Source organism: Aquarana catesbeiana, linkage group LG01, assembly GCF_042186555.1.
Source record: "Aquarana catesbeiana isolate 2022-GZ linkage group LG01, ASM4218655v1, whole genome shotgun sequence".
NCBI classification, from domain to species: domain Eukaryota; kingdom Metazoa; phylum Chordata; class Amphibia; order Anura; family Ranidae; genus Aquarana; species Aquarana catesbeiana.
This window is the reverse complement of record NC_133324.1, coordinates 894,358,691-894,378,393: the sequence shown is the minus strand read 5'-3', so window position 1 is coordinate 894,378,393 and position 19,703 is coordinate 894,358,691.

The window sequence follows — 19,703 nt, the reverse complement described above, 5'->3', positions numbered from 1 at the left end:
AAAAAAACAAAAATAAAGTGGTTGCATAAGTGTGCACACCCCCTTATAACTGGGGTTGTAGCTGTGTTCAGAATTAAGCAATCACATTCAAACTGATGTTAAATAGGAGTCAGTACACACCTGCCATCATTTAAAGTACCTCTGATTAACCCCAAAATAAGTTCAGCTGTTCTAGTAGGTCTTTCCTGACATTTTCTTAGTCGCATCCTGCAGCAAAATCCATGGTCCACAGAGAGCTTCCAAAGCATCAGAGGGATCTCATTGTTAAAAGCTATCAGTCAGGAGAAGGGTACAAAATAATTTTCAAGGCATTAGATATATCATGGAACACAGTGAAGACCATCATCATCAAGTGGAGAAAATACGGCACAACAGTGACATTACCAAGAACTGGACATCCCTCCAAAATTGATGAAAAGACGAGAAGAAAGCTGATCAGGGAGGCTGTCGAGAGGCCTACAGCAACATTAAAGGAGCTGCAGGAATATCTGGCAAGTACTGGCTGTGTGGTACATGTGACAACAATCTCCCATATTCTTCATATGTCTGGACTATGGGGTAGAGTGGCAAGACGGAAGCCTTTTCTTGCGAAGAAAAACATCCACACCTGGCTAAATTTTGCAAAAACACATCTGAAGTCTCCCAAAAACATGGGGGAAAATGTGTTATGGTGTGATGAAACCAAGGTTGAACTTTTTGGCCATAATTCCAAAAGATATGTTTGGCGCAAAAACACCACCGCACATCACCAGAAGAACACCATACCCACAGTGAATCATGGTGGTGGCAGCATCATGTTTTGGGGCTGTTTTTCTTCAGCTGGAACAGGGGCCTTAGTCAAGGTAGAGGGAATTATGAACAGTTCCAAATACCAGTCAATATTGGCACAAAACCTTCAGGCTTCTGCTAGAAAGCTGAGGAGGAACTTCATCTTTCAGCATGACAACGACCCAAAGCATACATCCAAATCAACAAACAAATGGCTTCACCAGAAGATTAAAGTTTTGGAATGGCCCAGCCAGAGCCCAGACCTGAATCCCATTGAAAATCTGTGAGGTGATTTGAAGAGGGCTGTGCACAGGAGATGCCCTCGCAATCTGACAGATTTGGAGTGTTTTTGCAAAGAAGAGTGGGCAAATATTGGCAAATGAAGATGTGCCATGCTGATAGACTCATACCCAAAAAGACTGAGTGCTGTAATGAAATCAAAAGGTGTTTCAACAAAGTATTAGTTTAAGGGTGTGCACACTTATGCAACCATATTATTTTATTTTATTATTTTTACTTCCCTCCACCTAAAAGATTTCAGTTTGTTTTTCAATTGAGTTGTACAGTTTATAGGTCACATTAAAGGTGGAAAATGTTGTGAAATGATTTATTTTTGTCTCATTTTTTTAAATCACAGAAACCTGACATTTTAACAGGGGTGTGTAGACTTTTTATATCCACTGTATATAGATGCCAGATGTTTGCAGCATATATAGCAGATACCTTTACAACCTCTTTAATGGATGGGCCACCCCTGCTTCTAAGGTGTATGTCTAGGCAAAATAAAAATTACAACATATTTCATGAATTTCTACAATAAATGTACAAGATTCAACAATTGTGGCAAATGTAGCGTAGCAGCAGTTAAATGTTGTCAATAATGCAAAAGGAGAATATGATTTTTGCACTGATTTAATGTTTGTGTTAATCTAATCATTAAATCCCATATCAGCTTTAGCAAACAAATACAATTTAAATTGTTGCTAACCCACAACACTGAAATCAGTCTGTGTATGCAGTAAAGCATGCTTGTTATATTCACTGTGGAACCTAAGAGGTTAATCCTGCATATTGTGTAAAAAGGCTGTTTGATCCTGTCTTCTCTGATCCTCCCCTTCTTTAACTGTCCCTGATCCATCTGCTGATAATACAGAACCTTGGAATCGCTCTGCACATGCTCACTTTGGTGTCTATTGCTAGAGAGATTTTATTTTCCTTGGGAGGGTACATGTGATCAGCACTGTCAAGACAGAGGGTCAGGGGTCCTGCAGCCTCATAGGACAGTCAGAGTAGAGTGAAATCTCCTCCTACAAGCTTTAACCAGACTCTGATAGAAGTCACAGGACTGCTATATGCTGCTGATGAAAAAAGATATTAAGCAGTTTATATTTACTAAAACTATTGCATTTCCGTGTTCTGTGTACTGTGGGAGACCAGATACAGTGAATGCAGGGTCCTGGGATTAGTAACACTTTAAAAAAGTAACTTTCGATATTTTAAAATCTACCAATTTCGTTAAAAAAAAATCTGATGCTCCTGCTGTGAAGGTCTTTGTTTAGGCATTTCCTATTATACTGTGACAACGCTCTGTTGCTGTCTCATGAAGTGGTCACAGTACACAGTGCTTATACAAACTAAATGTCATTAAAGCGGAGGTCTGCCCGAAAAAAAAAAAAAAAAATTAAAAGCCAGCAGCTCCACATACTGCAGCTGATGACTTTTAATAATTGGACACTTACCTGTCCTGGAGTCCAGTGATGTTGGCACCGCAGCTGATGTTTCCATCAGCTGTCGGGTGCTGCCACCGCCATTGCAGGTAGGGGTACCAGGCAGTGTAGCCTTACGGCTTTGTGCCGGGAAACCTACTGCGCATGCTCCTCTCTCTCTCTGCGGTGACGTCATGGGCTGTGGCGCGGACTCCCAGAAGTGGGAACAGGATGCCTGTCAAAGACAGGCATCTTGTACCCACTCCCCCCCCCCCCCCTCGAAAGGTGCCAATTGTGGCACCTGAGGGGGAGAGGAGACAAATGAGCAGAAGTTCCACTTTTGGGTGGAACTCCGCTTTAAGTTAGGTGTTTACATGAATTATAGTGGTTGTAAACCAAAATAAAAAGGCTTTATGCAACACTCCTAAATGTATTAACATTAATGTCTTTTGTTTGTTTGGTATAGGTTTTGTACAAAATACCTGTTGGAAGTCCACAGAGCTTAATTTCAAGTTAAAAAATGCCTGACGAGGTCCATAAGGTCCCTTTTACACTGGGGCGGTTTGCAGGCGGTATTGCGCTAAAAATACCGCCTGCAAACCGCCCCTAAACAGCCTCCGCTGTTTGTTCAGTGTGAAAGCCCGAGGGCTTTCACACTGAAGCGGTGCGCTGGCAGGACGGTAAAAAAAGTCCTGCCAACCGCTTCTTTGGAGCGGTGAAGGAGCGGTGTATTCATCGCTCCTAAACCGCTCCTGCCCATTGAAATCAATGGGACAGCGCGGCTATACCGCGGTAATACCGCGGCTATAGCCGCGCTGTACGAGCGGATTTAACCCTTTTTCGGCCGCCAGCGGGGGTTAAAACCGCACCGCTAGCGGCCGAATACAGCCGCAAAAACGACGGTAAAACAGCGCTAAAAATAGCTCTGTTTTACCGCCGACGCCCAGTGTGAAAGGGGCCTAATAGATGGAAAACTGATGGCTCTCTCATCTGATACCCATAACAAATTATTCAATCCATAGTCTAATAATAATAAATTGTAATAATAACTGGTAAATGGTTGTGCTGCTTGCAATCTACATAGATAGCAATCAGAATTTGTGTACTGCAAACCACCTTCCTAAATAATATGTAACTCTCAAATATTCACATATATTAGTGGATACGCTAAAAATGTAAAACCCCACAATATTTATGTAAATCAAAGTAAAAATAAGAGCAAAAAACATTAAAATCAAAATATGAGCTCAAAAGCCATATATGATCTACTTGTGAAGAAGTAAAGTACTATAAAATTGAGTGGGAAATAATTAAAAACATCACAACAATGCTGTGAATACTAAAGTGTACATATACTGTATATCTCAAGAGTGTATGATATGAGTCCACGATTAATAGTTCTACTCCAGTATTTAAAGATCTGCTTAATAGTGCCACAAATTCCAAAGAAGTTCCACCTGTGCTAAATTAGTACACACTTATAAATGATTGTCTGTGATGCATTCCACTTAGATCTTGCTCCACCACCATACAGACTGCAAGCTCACTTCAATGTATGACCCGTATAAATATATTGGTCTCAAGCGCTCAATCTGATAGTACTGGGATCTCCTCCACCCGGAGAAGATTTCTTGCACCCAGAGGCTAGGTGTGTGGGTCCCTTTAAGGATCAGATTCTGCTGATGGGGGCAGGGGGCATTATTCACAAAAAGGAAATCTCGCCAATAGTGCAATACACTTATTCAAATTTAATAAAATCCAACAATAATGCACTCACATAGTTACATAGTTAGGTTGAAAAAAAGACAGAAGTCCATCTACTTCAACCTATAAAAGGGGGGGGGGGGGGTCATACAATCCCATATACACAATCCTATACCCACAGTTGATCCAGAGGAAGGAAAAAAAAACTGAGTAAAGCATGATCCAATTTGCTCCAGCAGGGGAAAAAATTCCTTCCAGATACCCCGAGAGGCAATTGGATTTTCCTTGGATCAACTTTAGCTATAAATGTTAGTATCCAGTTATATTATGTACATTTAGGAAAGAATCCAGGCCTTGTTTAATACAATCTACTGAGCTGGCCAGAACCGGCTCTTGAGGGAGTCTATTCCCCATTTTTACAGCTCTTACTGTGAAGAAACCTTTCCATATTTGGAGATTAAATCTCTTTTTTTCCGCTAGACGTAAAGAGTGCCCCCTTGTCCTCTGTGATGACCTTAAAGTGAATAACTCAACACAAAGTTCACTATATGGACCCCTTATGTATTTGTATGTTGATCATATCCCCCCTTAATCTCCTCTTCTCAAGAGAATAAAATCAGTTCCTCTAATCTTTCCTCATAGCTGAGCTCCTCCATTCCTCTTATCGGTTTGGTTGCCCTTCTCTGCAGTTCCCCCGATTATCCTTTTTGAGACCTGGTGCCCAAAACTGAACTGCACATTCCAGATGAGGTCTTACTAATGATTTGTACAGAGGCAAAATGATCTTTCTCTCTCTGGAGTCCATACCTCTCTTAATACAGGAAAAGATTTTGCTCACTTTGGAAACCGCAGCTTGGCTCTGCATGCTATTATTGAGCTTGTGATCCACCAAAACCCCCAGATCTTTCTCCACTATGGATTCCCCCAGTTGTACTCCCCCTAGTATGTATGATGCATATGCACATAGGGCAAGAGTCAAAAAAGACTCAGCCAAAGCATGTAGAATATATATAAGATCTATTTACTTCCGGTTTCAGCTCTGGACCGGAAGTGACATAACCCGTCTCCCTACTGACGCGTTGCCTCACAAATCATGTGACTTCTTCAGGGAAAAGAGGCTGGGTAACGATTGCTGGACTCCTTTACCTGCACTTATTGATCTGTAACCATGGAGACACAATCATGGCTGCTTAAAGTGGTTGTAAACCTCAGTTATGGAATCTGAGAAAAGCACACATACAGTATCTGTAGTGTTTACTTATCTCTCCCCCCAAAGCTCTAAGTGTCATTTCTCTGTGGTGCTTCGTTCCTCTGTTATCAGCATGAGTCAATTCTGAGAAGTTTGCCGACACATGAGATACATTTGTGTCCTGGGGGGAGAGCTCAGGACGGAGCTTGTCTATTCACAACACAGTTCTTCTGCTGTGTGGAGGGGGTGTGTTCCTTTCCTATTTATTTAAATTATTTAAATATAAAGAAAACCTTCACATCCATAATCCTATACACAGTTCATTTTAGTGATTTTTTTTATTTAAATTTGTCTCCTTTCTATAAGACTATTTTTTCTAAACTTTTTTTTTTTAATGTGACACCCCTAACATGGAAGGACAAAAGAAATTATTTTTTTCCTCCATATCCATGTAACCCTCTCCCACTTGTACTTAAATAAATCAAACCCTCAATGCCTGTTTAGACATTTCAATGCTGCTATCTCCACGTCAAACCACACTTAGAGTTTTTTTTTATATATTTGCTGCTGCAAGGGAAGGTCGTTCATCTTACATGTGTAATTAAGCATGCTTTTTTGTAAACTGAACGAGCAGAAAAGAGCACTTAAAGACGAGATGTTGAAATCATTCCTGTTTCTCGTTTTACAGTGACGGTTTCCTGCTCTCTACGTTTTCACAAAACAAAAGGCGACTCGCTTCATAAGTTAACACTCAGCAATTTTTGTGCTGTGTATGGGAACTGCGCTGGATACAGACGTATGAGCCCAGACAATATATAAAATATGGTGGGTTGTTACAAACATTATTTTTTATTTATTTTTTAAAGTTTAAAGTTGATACATTGGACCCAGAGCCAGTAACTGTTACAAAATGGAAATAAAAATGACAGCCCACATGACCTGGTCCTAACCTTTAAGTGTATGTAAACCCTGACACTGAAAACTCTTTTTTTCTTTTTTTGCCCCCCTGAGTCCCCTTTGGTCTGTTAAATAGACCAGTGAAAGCTTTTTGTAATACTTGTTTGATAAATGCAAAAAAAAAAATTTAATCATGTGAGAAATTCAGAGCTGCCCAGTGTCCTGTGCACACTCCCTGTGTTATCTCATGGAGTCCTCCCAGCTTTTATCTTGGACTACAAAACAATTAATCCCTTTAAATGTTCAGATAGGTACAGTGGGGGGATTCAGTAATTTAGGAATATTCAACTGAGTATGGCCGACACCATCCAGTCCACAAAAATCCTGTGTTTTGTCAGCCCATAGCAAGATTTGAGTGCCTTTCTGGAACATCAGTAGTCTTTAACCACTTAAGGACCGGGCCTATTTTTTTGCTAGAAAATTACTTAGAACCCCCAAACATTATATATATATATATATATATATATATATATATATATATATATATATATATATATATATATATATTTCAGACACCCTAGAGAATAAAATGGCTGTCGTTGCAATACTTTCTGTCACACCGTAACACCGTATTTGCTCAGCGGTCTTACAGGCACACTGTTTTGGGGAAAAAATACAATATTTTTAATTTAAAAATTATATAAAAAAAAAAAAAAAAGACAGCAGTAAAGTTAGCCCAATTTTTTTATTTTTTTTTGTGAAAGATAATGTTATGCTGAGTAAATTGATACCCAACATGTCACGCTTCAAAATTGCGCCCGCTCGTGGAATGGTGACAAAGCTTTACCCTTAAAAATCTCCATAGGCGACTTTTAAAAATTTGTACAGGTTATCAGTTTTGAGTTACACAGGAGGCCTAGGGCTAGAATTATTGATTGCTCTCGCTCTAATGATCACGGTGATAACTCACATGTGTGGTTTGAACACTGTTTTCATATGCGGGCGCGACCTACGTATGCATTCGCTTCTGCGTGCGAGCTTGGCGGGGTGCTTTAATTCCTATTTTTATTTTTTCTTATTTATTTTACTTTTTATTTTTTATGTTGACACTGTCCTTTTAAAAAAAAAAATTGGGCCACTTTTATTCCTATTACAAGTAATGACATTCCCAAAAAATGACAGTACCTCTTAAATATGAGATCTGGGGGTCAAAAAGACCTCAAATCTCATATTTATACTAAAATGTAATAAAAAAAAAAAATGTCATTTGAAAAAAAAAAAAAAAAAATTCTCCTTTAAGAGCATTGGGAGGAAGTGACGTTTGACGTCGCTTCCGCCCTACAATGATATGGAGCCGAGGGGAGCCATCATCCCCTCACTCTGGCTTCCAGACAGTGAGGTGACAGGACGCGATTGTCTCCGCCGCTACCGACGGCTCTGGTAAGCGGAGACGACCGTTGCGTGGCGGGAGGGGGGTGGGCACCTCTTCCACCGCCGATAAAAGTGATCTTGCGACGAATCCGCCTCAGAGACCACATTTATCTCACAGGGAAACACACGCCGTTCCTAAAAACTACTGGGGTTATGGCAGCTAGCTGCTGCCACAACAATGGTATTCATCCTCCCTACCCACATTGGATTCCTCCTGCCTCCTGGGCACCCCGTGTGCCCCTTTCCCCACAGCACTGCTGGCTTTTAGATTTAGCAGGAATTTTGTAAGTTATTTGTTGTGTTTGTGTCCACTAATAAAGATTTTAGTGTAATTTTAGTAAAAAATATTTTCAGGGGGGGAAGGTGGCCCTGTCAGGTGAGTTGTATGGGGCCCCCATGATTTCTAACAGCAGCTCTGGATACAGTACATACTTTCCCTGCCTGATCGCTTCCAAATTTTGGGGAGTGTGTGACTCTCCCCTTCCTCCTACGAGGACCCAGAGCTTACACATGGGTTTTCATAATAGCATCATTGTTAAAATGGGATGATGGTGGACCAAATGCAAAGGTAATAATCAGAAACATAGGGGCAGGATATCCTTGAATGATCAAAGTACAGGCTTGTGTCCTGGTGCACTATAGATATGCCTGAATGAAAAAGTAGGTTAGCTCAATTGCAATTGCATGTTTGCATTTCGAGGTGTAATTGTCAAATTTTCGATATTGCCCTTAAAAGATTTCATTCTTGATGGCCATCATTTTATATGAATTTGACAATAAGCAGGTCCCAAGAGGGGAAGTAAGCAGCGGATATTTCTGTAATTACAGTGTTCACATGACTGACAGATAATATAATGCGTGTGATGGACCGCGCTCTCAGCTGGGGTTTCAGATAATTACAGCTTGCTTGGAATATAATATGACCGGAGACACTTCAATGTAATGTAGTCTATCTCCTGGGTGTATGGGCTATAGGATTCCCTTCCAGCCTTATCTCCCAACATCATTGCTGACATATATGTGTAAACATAAGGTCCTGCTCACTCAGGCGGCCATGTTTTACACAGGAAGCTCAGATGTTTGTGACACTGAACATGGTTGACAATGTATCTTTCATCACACATTTCACTCCACATGGTAGCAGACACTTGAAAAGGTTGTATTTTCCACAGGTTCCATTTAGTTCAAAGTAGACTGAAATCCATAGGAGTTCCATAGATAAAACAAAGCAATGTTCATCTTCAGACCCGCTCCATACATTGAAAAAGCAAAAAAGTACAATAGTGAAGCGCTCAAGATAGAACTCAAAAGCAAAAAGTAAGCAAATAGTAGAGAATAGTAATCAGTAATGAAATGCATTTATATAACAGACATGCATTAACTATATGAGACAATATATTGTATCATGTGCAAAAGAGAAATAACTAATAGCTAAATAAATTGTCCTGATGAAAGTAAGTGCCGGTTCACACAGGGGCGACTTGGCAGGCGACCTAGCCGCCTGACAAGTCGCCTCCCGTTCTGTACAATGGAACCGTTCTAATAGGAGCGACGCAAGTCGCTCCGACTTAGAAAAAGGTTCCTGTACTACTTTGGGGGCGACTTGCATAGACTTCTATACAGAAGTCGTTTTGCAAGTCGCCGTGGCAGTCGTGTGCAGGTCGCCTCGGAGAGGCGACCTGCAAGTCATGCCGCCCCTGTGTGAACCGGGGCTAAATCACAATCCACAAATCATTTTTCAGTGTCCACTAAACAATAAAAAATCTTATTGCCATTAACTGTTTGCCGATCGTATACTGTACATATATGGCGGCAAGGCAGCTCTCCTACGCTGGATCACTTACCTCGCACGTCATCCAGCACTCCCGGATTGGGGGCACGTAGGGGCGCTGCCGGCGGTCTGCTCCCACTGTGATTATTTACAGTGGGAGCTAATCTGCGGGTACCGTAGACTTGATGTCCGTCGTCACCCAGCGATCGTTCGTTACACAGGCAGAACAAAGGTCTGCCTATGTAAACAAGGGCCGATTGCCGTTCTGTCAATGGGGAAGGCATGGATCCTGTGTACCTGTAAATCAGGAATGCGGATCTATTCCTTCCCCTAGTACAAGCACCTCCCCCACAGTAGTAAAGCACTGGTCAGGCACACATTTAACCCTTTGATCGCCCCTGATGTTAACCCCTTCCCAGCCAGTGTCATTAATACACTGACAGTGCATATTTTTTCAGCAATGATCACTGTATTAGTGTCACTGGTTCCCAAAAAGTGTCAAAGTGCCCTGAAAGTATGCCACAATATCGCAGTCCCGCTATAAGTCACTGATCTTCACCATTACTAGTAAAGACAAATAAATAAATACAAATTCCATAAAAATATTCTAAAAATAATTTGTAGACGCTGTAACTTTTACGCAAACCAATCAATATACGCTTATGGGGATTTTTTTTTACCAAAAATATGTAGCAGAATACATAGTGGCCTAAATTAATGAAGAAATTTGATTTTTTTCCATTTTTTTATTGGATGTGTTTAATAGCAGAAAGTAAAAAAAAAAGTATTTTTTTCCAAATTGACAGTATTTTTTTGTTTATAGCGCAAACATTTAAAACCACTGGGGTGATCAAATACCACCCAAAAGAAAGCTCTATTTGTGGGAATAAGGGAAATCAATTTAATCTGGGTACAGTGTCACACGACCGCGCAATTGTCAGTTAAAGTAAAGCAGTGCCATATCGCAAAAAAAGGGGTTCCCCCCCCCCCGCCTTATACGATGGGCCCCACTATTCATATTAAAAGGAGGTCAAACAGAGCTTCAGCATAATAGGCACACTCCCCATATTGCTTTAGGAATACTGGCAACCAGGGTTAAAGTAATAAAGCTTTGTTTTTTGTTTTGCTTTTTTAAAAACAAACATATCATACTTACCTGCTCTGTGCAGTGGTTTTGCACAGAGCAACCCCAATCCTCTTCTTTTCGGGTTCCCCCTTCGACATTTCTGGCTCCACCCCCTTGAGTAGTGCCCCCCAGTGAAAGCCGCTTGCCCTGGGGCACCACTGCTTAGCTGCTGCTCTATTGTCCATTAGACGCGCCCGCCCCCCAGCTCTCTCATCATTTGTTTACTGGCTGTGATTGACAGCAGTGGAAGCCAATGGGTTTCAGCTGTTATCTCAGCCAATAAGTAGAGAGAGTCCCCATACAATCAAGGCTACTGTGAACATCGCTGGATCGGAGGGGGCTCAGGTAAGGATTGGGGGGGGGGGACGCTCTGCAGGAAGGTAGAAAACCTTCAGCCTTTAGAACTACTTTAATTTCATCGGCAAAAATATTTTCGTCGACTAAATTAACACTATTTTAGTCGACAAAATACGACTTAAACAATTCAGACGACTAAGATATGACTAAAACTAAAATTTCATTTTAGTCAAAAGACTATTGCTAAAACTAAATCAAAATTTGACGTCAAAATTAACACTGCTGGCAACCTCGCTGCAAGGGCTGTTAGCATCCACAATTGCACACCACCAGTCCAGGGCAATCCATAAATCAGAAAAAGCTCCATAGTAAGAAACCTCTTAATTTGTTATTAAATTGACCAAAAATGCACTTACAATTTAAAATGGATAGCAGAACGTCGAGCACTATACAATATTGGAAATCCAAGATGGCGCCCTAGGTGTTTCCAGCGTGATGACCTCACAGAGGCTTCTCCCACTGACGCGTTGTGTCCTCCTGAACTTTGTCAAAGGTCAAGAGAGACCCGGGCGCATCATGCTCACTAGAGCTTCCTTCCCACCGCGGCCATAATAGACCAGAAGGAGATCACCATAGAGACATATCAACAATTTGGCTACATACAATGGCCTAAAAAACAGACAAAACAGACCAAGATATTGCAATAACATGCAATAAATGACATATAAAATAAGGGGAAAAAAAGGCTAAAAATAGCGCCTACTTAAAACTAACAAATAAATGCTACAAATAGCAAAAATAAATAAATTATTATTATTAATATGCGGGATTTATATAGCGCCAACAGTTTGCTCAGCGCTTTACAACATGAAGACAGTACAGTTACAATACAATTCAATACAGGAGGAATCAGAGGGCAAATAAATAATCATAATGAAAAAAGTCTGTGAAAAGACATACATTTAAATAGCCAATGATATATACCTGTACACTAATGCCTCGTACACTTGATCGCACATTCCGACAACAAAATCCCTGTTTTCTTTCCGACGGATGTTGGCTCAAACTTGTCTTCCATACACACGAACACAAAGTTGGTCGGAAATTCCGAACGTCAAGAACGCAGTGACGTACAACACGTACGACAAGCCGAGAAAAATGAAGTTCAATAGCCAGTGCTGCTCTTCTGCTTGATTCCGAGCATGCGTGGAACTTTGTGCGGCAGAATTGTGTACACACAATCAGAATTTACGCAAGCTGATTTTGTTGTCGGAAAATTTGAGAGCCAGATCTCAAATTTTGTGCGACGTAAATTCCGATGGAAAATGTCCGATGGAGCCTATACACGGGCAGAATTTCCGACAAAAGGCTCCCATTGAACATTTTCCTTCGGAAAATCCGACCATGTGTACGGGGCATAATACTCCATATAGCTCCATATATTATTAGGGGTAATGTCTAGTCTTCTTCTATCCTGTGTACTTCCAAGCTGCATGCAGTATGTTACCATGGCCATGGTTGGAGGTTAGTGCATTGGGCAGTTAGGTTGGAAAGCCATAGCTCAGCATTTCAGAACATTCTTAAAGCCGACCATTCCCCAAGAGAATTTAGTTTGAACACTCATACAGGAATTCAGAAAAACAGCTTGTCAGTACAATTAATAGTACCGTTATGGACCCAACAAATTTCATGTAAGAGCCCTAAAAAATTGAAGTTGCCATGCTGATGTTTAGAATTCTACTTTGGATTTTAGGATGCACATGTGCAAAATATAATACGTTTGTAATTTTGCCCAAAGGAAAACATGGTCAGTGTTCTGGCTGTGCTGGGAGCTAATCCAATGATCAAGCTTGTGCTGACATGCCCCCTCTTTACAGCCATTCACTGGGAAGACCAGTGTGCTGCTGTTTCTCCTCCCTGCACTCCTTATGCAGATAAAAAACAGAGGGTATGTGATCACTTATAAAAAAACAATGGGGAAAAAAAGGTATATATAATGCTTTTTATATCTACAAATTTTTTGAATTTCCATTTATATTTTAAACAGAATCGTACTATTGATTACCAGTAATCAAAATATTGAGGACTACTGATTGCTTTTTAAAATGTCATCTTATTACATTTTTGTGATTTTGTGACTCCAAACTCTCCTACAACCTAACCCCTCTAGACCTAGCCAGTCGAAAAAAAAATCATACTTGGAACTTCCCATTATACTGATCTCTCTGGAGGCTTGTGTATCTTACAAGCCCTTTGTTCCAATGCTGCAGCCTCCATTAGTTCCTTTAGCATTCAATGCTGCTAGTAGTGTTAGAAATCCTGTGTCGTCCACCACATGCCATGGTCCATTCCTTTATTCATTCAACTCCCTATGTCACTGCTGAGTCCTTTATTGACTTATGGCTGGGAGGATGTACCTACACTCCTGGAAGTTTTGAATGACAAATGGAAAGACTTCGGCACTGGAATAGAGTGAAGATAGAAGACTTGGACAACCAGAGAGATTTGGCTCTTCTCTGGTAGGGACCTTCAGGTATGATGTTTTTGGAAATATATGTAAGTGAAAAAAGTTAAGATTTTTAAGGTGCATAAAAATATCTCATTAGTTCTTTAGGTGACTTCAAGAACAGAGACTGTAATAGAGGGGATTGCTAGGGGCACCACATCCTAATAACATGACTACTATATCGGAAAGGAAAGATGTATTTTTCAGGTGCCAAGACACAAACATAGATAAAAAAATACCCAATTTTATTACAAAGATCAAAAGCTTAAAAACAAGGTAAAAGTTGTATACAAAATTAGATGCCCACAGATACACAAATACCTAAATTAACCTCCCTGGCGGTATGATTATTTCGGATTTTAGGTGCTGAATGCGGTACAATTATTTTGCATGGAAATTTGGCGTTCTATATTGTAGGCCTGTAATTCTTAACAGTAACACACTTAAATCTGTCCAAACAAGAGTCTAGTAGACATCCCGGGTATGATGAAGTTTGAAACACAAAATCATAAATTATAATATAATAAATAAATATAAATAATTAAAAAAAAAAATAATATAGTAATAATAAAATAATTTTCTCCCCGCTTCACTATCGCTCAATTCTGCAAGTGTTCTAATTTACTATCGCTGTTTTCTAGCTGGTCTAAAGCCACTTTTGACGTAAAGGGACACTTTTTGGTTGCTATGGACAATCTCCAGTTTCCAGGCAGAAAGAACAGTATATATAATATAAAACTGCATGCAGGGCATTGAACAAAGCACTGGGGACAAAAGGGATGTGAAATGATTTCATACAGTACAGGTCCTTTTCCATCCTAGTTACTCCCCAGAGGTTCTCCCTCCAGTGAACAGATTGCATTCGTGTTTTTGCCACCCAAATGCATCATTTTACATTTTTCTACATTAAACCTCATTTGCCATGTAGTTGCCCACCCCATTTATTTGTTCAGATCTTCTTGCAAAGTTTCCACATCCTGCGGGAAAATTATTGTCCTGCTTAGCTTAGTATTGTCCGCAAATACTGATATTGAACTGTTTATCACATCCTCCAGGTCATTTATGAATAAATTAAATAGGGTTGGTCCCAGGACAGAACACTTTCCACACCGGACCATTCTGAGTACTCCCCATTTATCACCACCCTCTGAACTCGCCCCTGTAGCCAGTTTTTAATCCATGTACTCACCCTATGGTCCATGCCAAGGAACCTTACTTTGTACAGTAAACGTTTATAGGGAACTGTATCAAATGCTTTTGCAAAATCCAGATACACCACGTCTACGGGCCTTCCTTTATCTAGATGGCAGCTCACCTCCTCATAGAAGGTTAATAGATTGGTTTGGCAAGAACGATTCTTCATGAATCCATGCTGACTTCTACTAATGATACCGTTTTCATTACTAAAATCTTGTATATAATCCCCTATCATCCCTTCCAAGAGCTTACAAACTATTGATGTTAGGCTAACTGGTCTGTGGTTCCGAGGGATATATCTTGGTCCTTTTTTAAATATTGTTTTTTCTCCAATCAGCTGGTACCATTCCAGTCAGTAGACTGTTCATAAAAATTAGGAACAATGGTCTGGCAATTACTTGACTGAGTTCCTTAAAGTGATTGTAAAGGCTTGCTTTAAAAAAAAAAAAAATAACAAACATGTTATACTTACCTCCTCTGTGCATTTGGTTTTGCACAGCCCAGATCCTCCTCTTCTCGGGTCCCTCTTTGCTGCTCCTGGCTCCACCCTCCTTTGAGTGCCCCTCAACCCGCAGCTTGCTACAGGTTGTCACCCAAGCCGAGTCAGAGCTCTATGTATCCATTCAGACACGGAGCCCCGATCTGGCCCTGCGCCCTCTCGTCTCTGATTGGCTGACTGACTTTGATTGACAGCCGCGGGAGCCAATAGCGCCGCTGCTCTGTCTCAGCCAATCAGGAGGAGTGTACTGGATGACTGAAGAGATCGTGGACATTGCTGGAGAAAGAAGGAGCTCAGGTAGGTAATTGGGGGGTGCTGGGGAGGCTGCTACACACAGAAGGTTTTTTAGAATGCATTAAGATAAAAAACCTTCTGCCTTTACAACTCCTTTAAGCTACACAACAGCTATACAACAGCTACAGTACAAGAAAACTAACCCTCAACCATTACATTTACTGTTCATTTCCCAGCATAGACTGAAAAATAACATTTATTTCTTTTAAGGCCTTCCAGAAAATTAAGATAACAGAATATAAAGATGTAGCTAGTGGAGGCCAGCTGCACAAGATGAACAGAACCATTCAATTACAGCACATAGACCACGTACCCTTATATGTAAAAACTGGAGTTTATCGATATACAACAATGCCAAGAGCTAAATGTACTGTACACTATATCCTGATTTATGGGTAAAGTTTGCCTCTCCTAGTTTATTTCATGACTAAATCCTGACTCACTTCTGTCCTAACAAGAACAAACAGATAAGTAGAGAATAGCCTGGTAGCACATGGATAGATTGCACTGCTATCACACAACCCTGATGACCTTGTGATATCAGTGTCTGCATGGAGTTTGTATGTTTCCCTTCTTCCCATGTTCTCCCTGTATTTTTCTTTGGTACTCAATAACAGACAAAAAACCTCAGTTTTCAAAGTCGAAACCCTTGTCATATTTTCATTCTCTCTATTATTTACTCATTTATAATCAATCTAACATTTTTGCGGGTCTGTTGAAGTGTTGAAGCCTGTAAACAAATGTAATATATTGCAGCTTATTATGCTTTGATGTGGTGGCTGCATTCGTTTTCTTTCTTTTCTTCTGTTCTGGAGGGTAATGGACAAGAGATCTTGGAACAGCTTTATTTTGGATATTTTGGATATTTTGGATCAGCTCCTTGATAGAGTAGGGAGCGACAGTCTCTGGCCCTATGTAGGATTTCCTTCTTAATGCCGCTTACACACGAGCGGAATGTCCGACAGAAAAAGTCAGACGGAAGCTTTTCATTGTATATTCCGATCGTGTGTAGGCCTCATCGGACTTTTTTTTTTTCGAAAATTCTGACGGACCTAGAAATAGGACATGTTCTAAATATTTCTGAAGGAACCAATTCCTATCGGGAAAACCGCTCGTCTGTATGCTGTTCCGACGCACCAAAAACGACGCATGTTCTGAAGCAAGTACGAGACGGAAGCTATTGGCTACTGGCTATTGAACTTCCGTTTTCTAGTCCTGTCGTACGTGGTGTACGTCACCGCGTTCTTGACAGTCAGACTTTGGTGTGATCGTGTGTACGCAAGACAGTTTCAGCGGAAATCCATCTGAACTCCGTCGGAAAAACCTTCAGAGTTTATTCCGACGGGAAAACCTGTCGTGTGTTCAGGGCATTAGTTTAAAGTTGTTGATACAGCATATAACATCTCTGGGGGGATCAGTATCTCTGCTTCTGGGTTTTAAGGCTCTATGTAAGCATTCAAACCCAATGGGCGTTTCAGGGGGTCTGCCTAGAGGATCATTAAAGATGGCAATAGTGGCCTTTGTAATTTGGTTGTTTTTAATAGTTTCAGGGGTGCCTTTTACCCAGATATTGTGGTGACGTCCATGGTTGTCCAAATCCTCCATATGTCTTTGGATGTCTCTGAGCTGGGTGTTTTGGGAGTGAGAAGAGGCTTGTAATGGTTGAATGGCAGTGTCATGGCGTGTTGTTGTTTCCTCCATTTCATTCATCCGCACTGCCATCGGCTGGACGTCTCTCCTGAGATCTGTGATGGCTGATGCAAGTGTGGCTTCAATATCTTCTGCCACTGAACGCAGGTCTTGCATGCTTAGTGGTTGTGGGGCACGAACTTTGGCAGCTGAGGGTTGGTGCTGCGAGTGGTTCCTGCCTGAGAGGCTGGGGCTAGGGGAGCGTGTGGTGTTCGTGTAGGCCTGATTAGAAGCAGGGGCCTCGCGTGCCTGGATCCGGAAGATCTCCAGTGGGGAGGGATCCTTCGAGCTTTTCCCATGTCTGGTGGTTGATGGCTCGGCTAGACTTAAGTTGAAATCTCCTGTGGATGGGAGCTCGGGAGTCAAGCGGCCATTCAGGTCCGGCATCAAACCACACCGAAACCCCCCCACCCCTGGTTTCTTTTTTTCAGGTTTTTTTTTTTACTTATGAAAATGCTCACTGACCCTACTTTATAAGGACAACAGAAATAGGAAAGGGCTACAGAACACCCCATCTCCTCTTCTCTATAACATAGAGGGGAGGATTTCTATAGTCCTCAGAACAATCTAACTGAAAAAGATGCAGCACAAGCCTAGTATACAGGAAATTATCAGCTCACAAAATGTTGGAAGGATCTACAGGATTCTTTTAGCACTTTATATTTGGATAAAACAAATTGTTCTTAATGGTATATTTAACAGACCAAAAGGAAACAAATAAGAGAAGTTTGGATTTATAATATTTAGGATTTAATACATTTGCTATTATATTTATGGTGTATATTTGCTCGCATGTGCTGTTATCCTAATAAATTTAACATGCATTAACGTGCATTTTTATATTATTGAATTTAACATATTTTGTTTGCAAAAATCAATACCACAGGACTTTTTTTGCATCTAAAAGATCACTAACTTCCTGCTGGCAAATGTGTTATTTTTCTATGAGATATTAAAGTGGTTCTAAAGGTTCGAATAAAAAAAAAAAAAAATAACAAACATGTTATACTTGCCTGCTCTGTGCAATAATTTTGCACAGAGCAGCCCTGATCTTCTTCTTTTTAGGTCCCCCACCAGCGCTCCTGGCTCCTCACCCCTGCCGAGTGCCCCCCAATAACAAGCTGCTTGCCGAGGGGAAACTCGAGCAGGCTTACTTCCAAACCACGCTCCTGTGAATAGACATTATCCAATCACACAGCGTGGCTTGACACCGCATAGAATGCATTAAAGTGAAAAACGTTCTGCCTTTAAAAACACTTCAATTGTGGAGAGCAGGAAAATGAGCCATATGAGGCATTGATAAAATGAGTTCAAATAGCAATTCATTAGAAACAGAGGTTTTCAAGAGTTATAGGTACATTTCAAGTGGAAAAATAGTGATACCACAGGAAAGTGTAATTTTTGTGATTAGTGATGTAAAAATGATCATGAAATAAGGAACACATGTAAAATGACTTATGCAGCTGTGACAACTAGACATGTGCAATTCGTTTCGTTACAAATTCGTTTTTTAAAGGGGTTGTAAAGGTAATTTTTTTATTTTTTAAAAATAACAAACATGTTATACTTACCTTCACTGTGCAGCTCGTTCTGCACAGAGTGGCCCCGAACCTGCTTCTGGGGTCCCTCGGCGGCTGTTTCAGCTCCTCCCCGCAAGAACTATCCACCTCAATGCGAGCTCCCTCACATGGTGGTTAGTTGTTGCGGGCGCGCTCCCGTGATACAGCCGGTGGCTATAGCCGCTCGCTGTATCACTCGGCCCCGCCCCCCAGCGCGCCGCGTCATTGGATGTGATTGACAGCAGCGCGAGCCAATGGCTGCGCTGCTTCCAATCCATCCACTGTAGCCAATCAGCGGCCAGGCTGAGCAGCGGAATGGATGTCGGGAACGAGCAGCTGACTTTCGAGGGGTCAGGTAAGTAAAACGGGGGGGCGGCGGTATTGTCAGTAGTTTTTTCACCTTAATGCATAGAATGCATTAAGGTGAAAAAATTTTTACCTTTACAACCCCTTTAACTAATTTTGACAAATTCGTTAATTTGGAAATATCAGAATTAACGAAAACCCGTTTAAGGAATTTTCCAAATATTTGTAAATTAGAATATTCGAAAATTCGTAAATTTGAAAATTTGAAAATTTGAAAATTCGTACATTCGTAAAATTCGAAATTCGAAAATCCAAAAACCCGAAAATTTCGAAAATCTGAAATAACTAACTAATAATAACTTAACTATTACTAACAATTAAATTATAGGTATTGGAATTTCCTTTCAAATTTGGCTGTTAGTAAACGTAACGAATACGAATTTATCCGAAGTTACGAATTATGCAAAATAACGAATGCCGTATCTAAACTAATGGAACGTAACAAATTCATGATAATAAATAATAATAATAAAAACTTTTTATTATTATTATTATTTATTATTAATTTGTTACATTCTATTTGTTTAGATGCGGCATTCGTTATTTCGGATAATTTGTAACTTCAGATAAATTCATATTTGTTACGTTCACTAACAGCCAAATTTGAAAGGAATATCCAATACCTATAATTTAATAGTTAGTTATTATTAGTTAGTTAGTTATTCTTTCGAATTTTCGGATTTTCTTTCTTATTTTTGGATTTC